This window comes from Zingiber officinale, chromosome 6B, assembly GCF_018446385.1.
Source record: "Zingiber officinale cultivar Zhangliang chromosome 6B, Zo_v1.1, whole genome shotgun sequence".
Lineage (NCBI taxonomy): Eukaryota > Viridiplantae > Streptophyta > Magnoliopsida > Zingiberales > Zingiberaceae > Zingiber > Zingiber officinale.
The window spans coordinates 66,040,846-66,050,418 of NC_055996.1; positions in this window are offsets into that span (position 1 = coordinate 66,040,846).

The following is a 9,573-nucleotide window of genomic DNA, read 5'->3' on the forward strand; positions in this document are numbered from 1 at the left end:
TGGCTAAGATACATTCAATAAAAGATACTCTTAATGCACGACTAGCTTTATGATTAGCCGAGATACATTCAACAAAAGAAAGGGGCATGCTCAAGATACGACGGACTTAATGATCGACTGGTATATATCTAAATAGACGAGCAGTTGACAACTTTATGGCATCCTAGCAAACCTATCAGGAAATATTCTCTTAAAGCTTCTTTGTTCTTTAAGTGGTTAAGTGATATACTATTTGGCATATGTCATCATATCAAGGATTCAAGTCATAAACGATAAAGAGGGTACATCTGGGGTAGAAAAAAGATTCTTCAGAGGATTATTGCATGAAGTCCAAGTTGTACTTTTCTTGTCTTCTAACAAACTCTAATAAATCGAGGATCACCTCATGATCGCGGAGGTTATGTGAGGTGGTATAAAAAGGGGAATCCTCTCCATTGGTAAAGTACGCAAACACAAGCACTTGCATCTGAAACTAGACTTCCTAGAATTTTTTTGTTACTGTTCTTCTTCTTCCATATTCAAGTGAGAAATTGACTTGATCGTCGGAGGGCCTAGCCAGGGATTCCCACCCTGGTCTTATGCCACTAACACTTTGTTAGATCATCTGAGTGTGTGTAGGATCATCAAGGAGTTCCTTCAGATCTTGAGAAGCTTGTCGTTCCTCAATCACCAGAGCTAGGGTGCCATCTCATCACCTACAGACAGGATCAGATATAATAAAACAACTGCATAAGTAAGCAAACATAAGCATCAGCAGGTATAATAATAACAGTGTATGCACGAATGGTCACCCCACCCACCCTCTGCACCATGACCCTTGTATGGTTGAGAGGCCGGATCAATGACAACTGTACTCACTCCAGCTACCACTACTCTCGAGTGACTGAGTGGACAGGTGATAAATAGCTAACTATCCACGTAGCAATGGGTCCCTGCTGCTCGTATCTCCATCTATCACTACGCATGAGTAACCGAGTGGGAGCATGATAGGACAAGCAACATCTGCTTCAACTACCACTACCCATAAGTGGCTGAGTGTGCAACGCTTGTCAATGATTCTCTCAACCACAAGAGAGACATGCAACGATATGATGCTATATATATATATATATAAACAGAAATCAAGTATGCTACAGGAAGCCAGCATGCTAAATAAGGTATGTGAATAAATAACATTCATAGCAAGTAAGTGTTAGGGATCTTGTATGGTCGGCTAGAAGGGGGATTGAATAGTTGTGCACCCCCAAGTCGTTTTGTTCTCTACAAGAAGGTTAGTGCGCAAGCAGAAATATAACTATAACAATAAAAGCAATGTAGAGAAAGAATACCAAATCCATGATTCAGAGATTGTTTGCTCCTACTCCACGGCTTGTCCTTGCGTTGGACGAACCCTTAATCCTTTGGTGGATTAGTCCCCAGTAATCTCCAGCTAAAGCTTACTCCTTCTTGGTGGAGTACAACATCTCACAAGGCACTCTTCTTCTTTACAAGATTGAGAATAGGAATTGGAAGAAGAGTGTTAGACTTTGGAAGCTTGGAGGCCAAGACTAGGAGTGTATCAACAAAATCATTCAGCTCCTTCAATGCCCCAACCTCCTAATATATAGAGAGGAAAGAGTTGATCACAAGACAACTCATTTCCTGTGCACTAGTCGACTGGTATTTCCATCAGTCAACTGGTGCTACCTTTGGATGTAGTCAATGACTACTTCGCAAAATGCCAACGGTCACAGATGGTTACTTACCAGCCGACTAGTTAAAGTACCAATCAACTAGTCATTGCTGGTTGAGCGAACAAAATGCTTCTGTTTGCTCCCAGTCGATTGGACCCTTTGGCTGCAACTTCCATCAGTCGACTAGTCCCGGTTATACACTCACAATTTGTAGGATTGAAAGAGTGCGATAGTGGGGGGGGGGGGGGGGGTAAATATCACACTTTAAAAACTTTCCTTTTCGTGTTTTAAAGACAATCAGAATATAAAGTAGAAAGTAAAAAACTCATTTGGTTACTTGGTTCGAAGCCTAGGTCAACTCCTACTCCAAAACCCGCAATCCTTGATCACACAATTGGGCAATTCACTAAAACTCTTCTTTTCGAATACCTCAGAAAGAAGCAGTGATACAAGTAGATGAGTAAGATAGTAACAACCTGTTGGTTGCTACTCGGAAAGCCTAACGGTTCCACTGTACAAAAATTTTGTACAAAGGTCTAAACCTTTTCCAAGTTACCATGTGTTCTTTTAAATTAAACTTGGATCGCCTGCGGAACTTAACACGTTTGATCCTAAGTTTAACTTATTTGTTCTATTTGGTTTAGACTTGGATCTCCTGCAGAACTTAACACGTTCGATCCAAATCACCTAGGTCACGAAGACAATTAAACATCTATTTCCAAAATTGGCTTCTAGTACTACATGGCGAGACACTTGGCCTTCTTGGATATGGGAGCAACCACCACCGACTAGACAAAGCCTTTTAAGGAAATTAAATATTTAACCTTCCCATAGTAACCCTAGGTTAACCACTAAGAACAATCAAATCACAAGGAAAAGAAAAATAAATGAACACAACATTGAATACTAATTCGAAAAACTAGAATCGCATGCCTCTTGTATTTGGTATTTTTACAAAGAAACAAAACTAACATGATGCGGAAAACAATTACTAGTTATACCTTTTTTTGTAGATAATGACCTCTTGATCTTCTACCGTATTCCTCTTCTAATATCGGATGTTGTGTGGCAACGATCTTCCGAGACGAGAACCACCAAGGCACCTTCTTCTTCCTTCCTTCAAGTTTCGGCCAAGCACAAAAGCTTCCAAAAGATGAAGAATTTTTCCATCAACCAAGCTCCAAGGGATGCAAGCTTTCTCTCCTTCTTCTCCAAGCTAGAACCAGCCACCAATTAGGACTCCAAGATCATGAAAGGTTTGGCCACAAAGATGGAGAGAAGAGAAAAGGAAGAGGCCGACCACACCAAGGAAGAAAAGAGGGGGAAATAGAATAGAGGTTGTGTCTCTTGAAGGCACCCCAACCCCCTCTTTTATAATCCTTGGCCTTAGCAAATAAGGAAATTTAATTAGAATAAAATTTCCTTAACTTTCTTTGACAATAGCTATTAAGGGAAAATTAATTTAATCTCCTCTAAATCCATGCTATGGCCGGCCCTATCAAGATCCTCCAAATAAGGCAAGTTTCAATCAACAAATTAAAACTAACTTATTTGTTTCCGAAAATTTTAAAAATAAAATTTCACTTTAATAATCCTTTCATAGTTGATGTTATAAAAAGAAATTTCTATAATTTTAAAATATATCTTTTCAACATGTGGATGATTTACAAATAAGGAAAGTTTTTACCAAAAATTAAAATGAACCTTTTAATCTACAAATAAGGAAAGAGATTTAACTCTTCTCTTAATCTTTTGTAGAATCTTATAAAAGGAAATATTTTAATTTTTAAACTCTCTTTTAAATCATGTATTCCACATAAGAAAAAATTAAAAAAATTAAAATTCCTTTTCTAATTTTAATGGCCGGCCACCCCTAGCTTGAACCCATGCTAGGGCTTGCCACAATCAAGCCCATCTAAACATGGTTTGGTCGGCCCCCTGCTTTGGCTCCAAGTAAGGCTTGGCTGACCTCTTTTAGATGGGTACGAAGGTGAGTATAGGTGCGTATAGTACTCTATAATTAAGAGTCTACAATAGGGACCGAGAGGAGGAATTGGTTTTGGTCTCCCGATAAAATTAAGCATCCCGTGTTTGCCCCGAACACACAACTTAATTTTATCAATAATAATTCATTCCACTGGAGAACTATTATTGAACTACCGCACCAATCCCAAATTATATTTTGGGCTCCTTCTTATTATGAGTGTGTTAGTCTCCTTGTGTTTAAGATAATGAATGTCCACTAATTAAATGAGTTACTGATAACTCACTTAATTAATATCTTAGTCCAAGAGTAGTACCACTCAACCTTATCATCATGTCGGACTAAGTCCACCTGCAGGGTTTAACATGACAATCCTTCTGAGCTCCTCTTGGGGACATTCTCAACCTAGATTACTATGACAGAGTTTCCTTTTATAATCAACAACACACACTATAAGTGATATCATTTCCCAACTTATCGGGCTTATTGATTTATCAAACTAAATCTCACCCATTGATAAATTAAAGAAATAAATATCAAATATATGTGCTTGTTATTATATTAGGATTAAGAGCACACACTTTCATAATAACTGAGGTCTTTGTTCCTTTATAAAGTCAGTATAAAAAGAAACGACCTCTAATGGTCCTACTCAATACATTCTAAGTGTACTAGTGTAATTATATAGTTAAGATAAACTAATACCTAATTACACTACGACCTTCCAATGGTTTGTTCCTTTCCATCTTGGTCGTGAGCTACTGTTTATAATTTATAAGATACTGCTAACATTATCTTCTGTATGTGACACCACACACTATGTTATCTACAATATAAATTAAATGAACAACTACACTTAACAAATAAATGTAGATAATTTGACTAAATGTGATTCTTTATTCAAAATAAATGTTTCCAAAAGCTTAGGTTTTCAGTATATACACTAACAATCTCCCACTTATACTAATGACTAAGTTGCCATATCTGTTGCCATATATCTGATTCCCATCCCCTCCACATGCCGATCGAAAGCTTTCGCTGGAAGGGCATTAGTGAAAGGATCTGTCAGGTTATCTGCTGATGCAATCTTGGCGATGACAACTTCTCCTCGCTTCACGATATCTCGTATCAGGTGGTACTTGCGCTTTATATGTTTACTTGCCTTATGGGCTCGTGGTTCCTTCGAGTTTACAACTGCACCGCTATTATCACAATAAATTATGATGATTTTGGGCAAACCAGGAATCACATCTAAGTCCATTAGAAAGTTCCTGAGCCATACTGCTTCTTTAGCTGCCTCAGAGGCTGCCACATACTCAGCTTCCATGGTTGAGTCAGAAACGTATTTCTTCTTAACACTCCTCCATGCAATGGCTCCACCTCCTAAAGTAAACACATAGCCTGATGTAGACTTAATGTTGTCCCTATCCGATTGGAAATCTGAATCCGTGTAACCCACAGGGAGCAAATCGTCTGCTTGGTAAACTAGCATATAATCTCTAGTCCTTCTCAGGTACTTTAATATATGCTTTACCGCAATCCAATGTCCTTGTCTAGGGTTACTCTGATATCTGCTAACCATGCCCACGACAAAACAAATATCAGGTCTTGTACACAGCATTGCATACATAAGGCTTCCTACAGCCGAAGCATAAGGAACTGCTTTCATGTCCTCTATCTCCTTTGATGTCTTCAGAGACATCTCTTTAGATAGAGCTACTCCATGCCTAAAAGGTAAGAAACCTTTCTTGGAATTCTGCATGCTAAAACGAGCAAGGATTGTATCTATATACGAAGCTTGGGACAGGCACAACATTCTTTTCTTGCGATCCCTTATAACTTTGATCCCAAGAATATGCGCACATTCTCCTAAGTCCTTCATATCAAATTGTTTGGACAACCATACCCTTACGTCCAATAATACCTTGACATTGTTGCCAATTAACAAAATATCATCTACGTATAGTACAAGAAATACCACCACATTTCCGTTACACTTCTTGTATACACAAGACTCATCCGGACACTGAATAAATCCATATGACTGGATTACTTCATTAAACTGGATGTTCCAAGACCTTGAAGATTGCTTCAGTCCATAAATGTACCGATTGAGCTTGCACACTAGATGCTCTTTGCCCTTTTCAATGAACCCTTCTGGTTGCTTCATATGGATGTTTTCTTCAAGACTTCCATTAAGGAAAGCTGTCTTGACATCCATTTGCCAAATTTCATAATCCATATGAGCGACAATGGATAAGAGTATCTGGCTAGACTTAAGCATGGCTACCAGTGAAAAGGTCTCCTCATGATCGATTCCCTCTTTCTGAGTGTACCCTTTCGCAACAAGCCTTGATTTGAAGGTTTCTACCTTCCCATTTGTCCCTCTTTTCCTTTTGTAGATCCACTTGCATCCAACGGCTTTTACACCATCAGGTGATTTTATAAGCTCCCAGACCTTATTAGAGTACGTAGACTCTATTTCAGAATTCATTGCCTTTTGCCAAGATACTACATCTATATCTTGGAGTGGTTCGTCATATGTCTGGGGATCAGGTTCATGTTTACCCGGGATCATGTCCTAAGACTCTCCTAAAAACATGAATCTCTCAGGTTCCCTCACAACCCTCCCACCACGACGAGGCACCGTCTATGGTTGTGTATCATGTGTGACACGTGTTTCAGTCTCTTGTGGTACTTCATCTTGTACTGTTGGTACTAAAGTAGACGTGTCCTCTCTAAGTTCTTCTAGAACAATTTTGCTACTGGGCTTGTGATCCATTATATAGTCTTCTTCTAAAAACTGGGCATTGGTGCTAACAATGACCTTATGGTCTTTAGGACTATAAAATAAATCACCTTTCGTTCCTCTAGGATAACCCACAAACACACGAATTTCTGTACGAGATTCTAACTTATCAGCATCTGGTTTCAGCACATGTGCTGGACTACCCCAAATCCGAATATGTCTTAGACTCGGCTTTCGCCCATTCCACAATTCTGTGGGAGTAGAAGATACTAATTTAGAAGGTACTAAGTTCAGAATGTGTGCTGTCGTTTCCAGAGTGTATCCCCAGAACGAATTTGGTAATTCTGAATAACTCATCATTGATCTAACCATCTCCATAAGAGTCATATTCCTTCGTTTTGCCACACCATTCTGTTGGGGTGTTCCAGGTGCGGACAACTGGGATTGAATCCCGACCTCTGATAAGTAATTCCTAAACTCTCCTAAGAGGTATTCACCACGACGATTAGACTGTAGTGTCTTGATACTTTTACCTAGACGTTTCTCCACATCAGCCTTGTACTCTTTGAACTTATCAAAGCACTCGGACTTGCGGCGCATTAGGTAAATGTATCCGTATCTTGAATAATCATCTATAAAAGAGACAAAATATTCAAAATCACCTCTAGCTTGGATAGACATAGGACCACACAAATCAGAATGAACCATTTCTAACGCTTCTTTGGCTCTATACCCCTTGGCCTTAAAAGGCCTCTTGGTCATTTTACCTTCCAAACAAGATTCACAAGTTGGAAAATTTTCCAACTCTAATGAACCCAAGAGTGTATCGGCTATAAGCCTTTGAATCCTACTTAAGTTAATATGACCAAGCCTTAGATGCCAAAGATACGCTTAGTTCATCTCCGAAGGTTCTTTTCTCTCCTTGAAATTAGAAGATGTGTTATTAATTTCCATTTGTTGCTTTGTGAGAGAAATTGAATTTAAAGTATATAAATTGCCAACCAATGCACCAGAACAGATAATAACCCTATTTCTCTTTATAACTACATTGTTATTAAAGGAAACAAAATATCCATCCAAATACAATTTAGAAACTGAAATTAAATTCTTTCTAAAACTGGGTACATAAAGGTAATTTCTTATAATCAATTTTCTATTCCTATCAAAAGATAAGTAGATGTCTACCACTGTAAAAGCCGCCACCTTAGTAGCATTGCCCATGTAGACGGTTATCTCTCCTTCAAATAGTCGTCGGGTTTCCTGGAACCCATACAAAGAATTACAGACATGATCAGTGGCTCCCGTATCTACACACCAGGTGCTGGTAGATAACACCGCTAAACATGTTTCAACAACTAGAGCATGAGATATACCTTTGTTGTTTTGATTCCTACGAGGACAGTCCGCCTTCCAATGCTCTAACTGCTTGCAGATGAAGCACTTGCCCTTCGACTTCTTCACTCCAGCTTTAGGTCCTATACTCTGAGGTTTATTCACCTTCTTTACTGAGCCGACTTGTTTCTTCTTCTTCTTTCCATTTGGTTTAGATGTAGACCCAATTTCAGCATAGTGAATATGAGAATTGTGACGAAACAACCCTTCTGCTGCTTGAAGTTCTGTCAGCAGTTCCGCCAATGAATACATCCTTTTATTCATATTATAGTTCAGGCGAAAATGCTCAAAACTTCTGGGTAGCGTTTGTAAAATCATATCGATCTAGGTTTCACCATCAATTTCTTCTCCAAGGATTTGTATCTCGTTCAGATAAGCCATCATCTTTAGGATATGATCCCTTACGGGAGTACCCTCTTGCATGGTGGCTGTCATTAACTTTCTCATTGCTTCTTGCCTAGCAGCCCGATCTTGGTGACCAAAGAGATCCTTGAGATGGTTCATAATATCATAAGCTGTTGGTAAATCTTGATGCTGATGTTGCAATACATTTGACATCGAAGCCAATATGTAACACCGCACCATCTCATCTGCTTTTACCCATTTCTTATGATACTCAATCTCCTCTCAGGTAGATTCACCATTGGGTGCATCAGTGCAAGGCTGAGTTAGTACAAACTTATAGCTTTCAGCAGTCAGAACAATGTCCAGGTTCCTTTTCCAATCTATGTAGTTAGGACCAGTAAGTCTGTTTTCTTTTAGTATGATGGCCAGTGGGTTGAAAGTCATCCTAAGAATCACAAAATAACTTTGGTCAGGACTCTAAATTTAGAATAATATTGATTTCTCAAACAATATTATTTTAAATTAACCAACACCTCAAAACACCGTGAATTTTGTATGCCACGATAGTGTGGACGTATACAAATTCAACATTTATAAAAAGGAGGGTGTAACCCATTAATTTTATTATCTTGTCATCCTAACTTTTTGACAAATAAAATTAATAGTTGGTTTCCTTCGGTCACACAAATAATAGCAGTGACTCCGATGGGGAGGATACTATTAGACGTGCCTAAGTGTATACCATTACTTGACACTAAGTCCATTAATAAGATTGTGCCCCTTCCGATGGGGAAGATCACACGCTCTTAATTAATTTCCTATAGTCATCTAAAATGGAAGTTTGATCTAGTGATCCACAAACAAACTAATCCGATATGAAGGAAGGCACTCAGAGCCAACGCGCAAGTTTGTTTACATCACTTACAAACCAGTAATGGAGACCGTGGAATTTATTTAAAATCCCTCTCCCACTTAGTTATTTAAAGTGAGGAATTTTGACTATGCTAGCCTACTTAACATGCATACTAACAAGCACACACAGCACAGCATAAAAGCAATAAATAGAAAAACTAATTTTCAACTATTATGGCTTTTATCTATTGTTGTCTTCCGTGTGTTGCCAACCCTAGCTGCTGCCATTTTTGGCCACCGCCACCGGGTCTAGTTGTCGTATTCATCTTGCTCCTTGTTCCGCAGCGCCTCTGGTCCTCAAAAGGTTCCACGCCTTGCAAGATTCGATCCGCGACATAAATAGAATTTTACATTTTTCGATCCTATATCCCTCGAAGGAATGTTCATGTATCTAGATAAAAAAAAATAAAATCCTAATAAAACTAAATACAGCTCCTGCTGTATTTTATAATACAATCATGCACACACAATAAAATACCCTTGACATGTCCAAGGGTCCAATCACACACTCAATATCT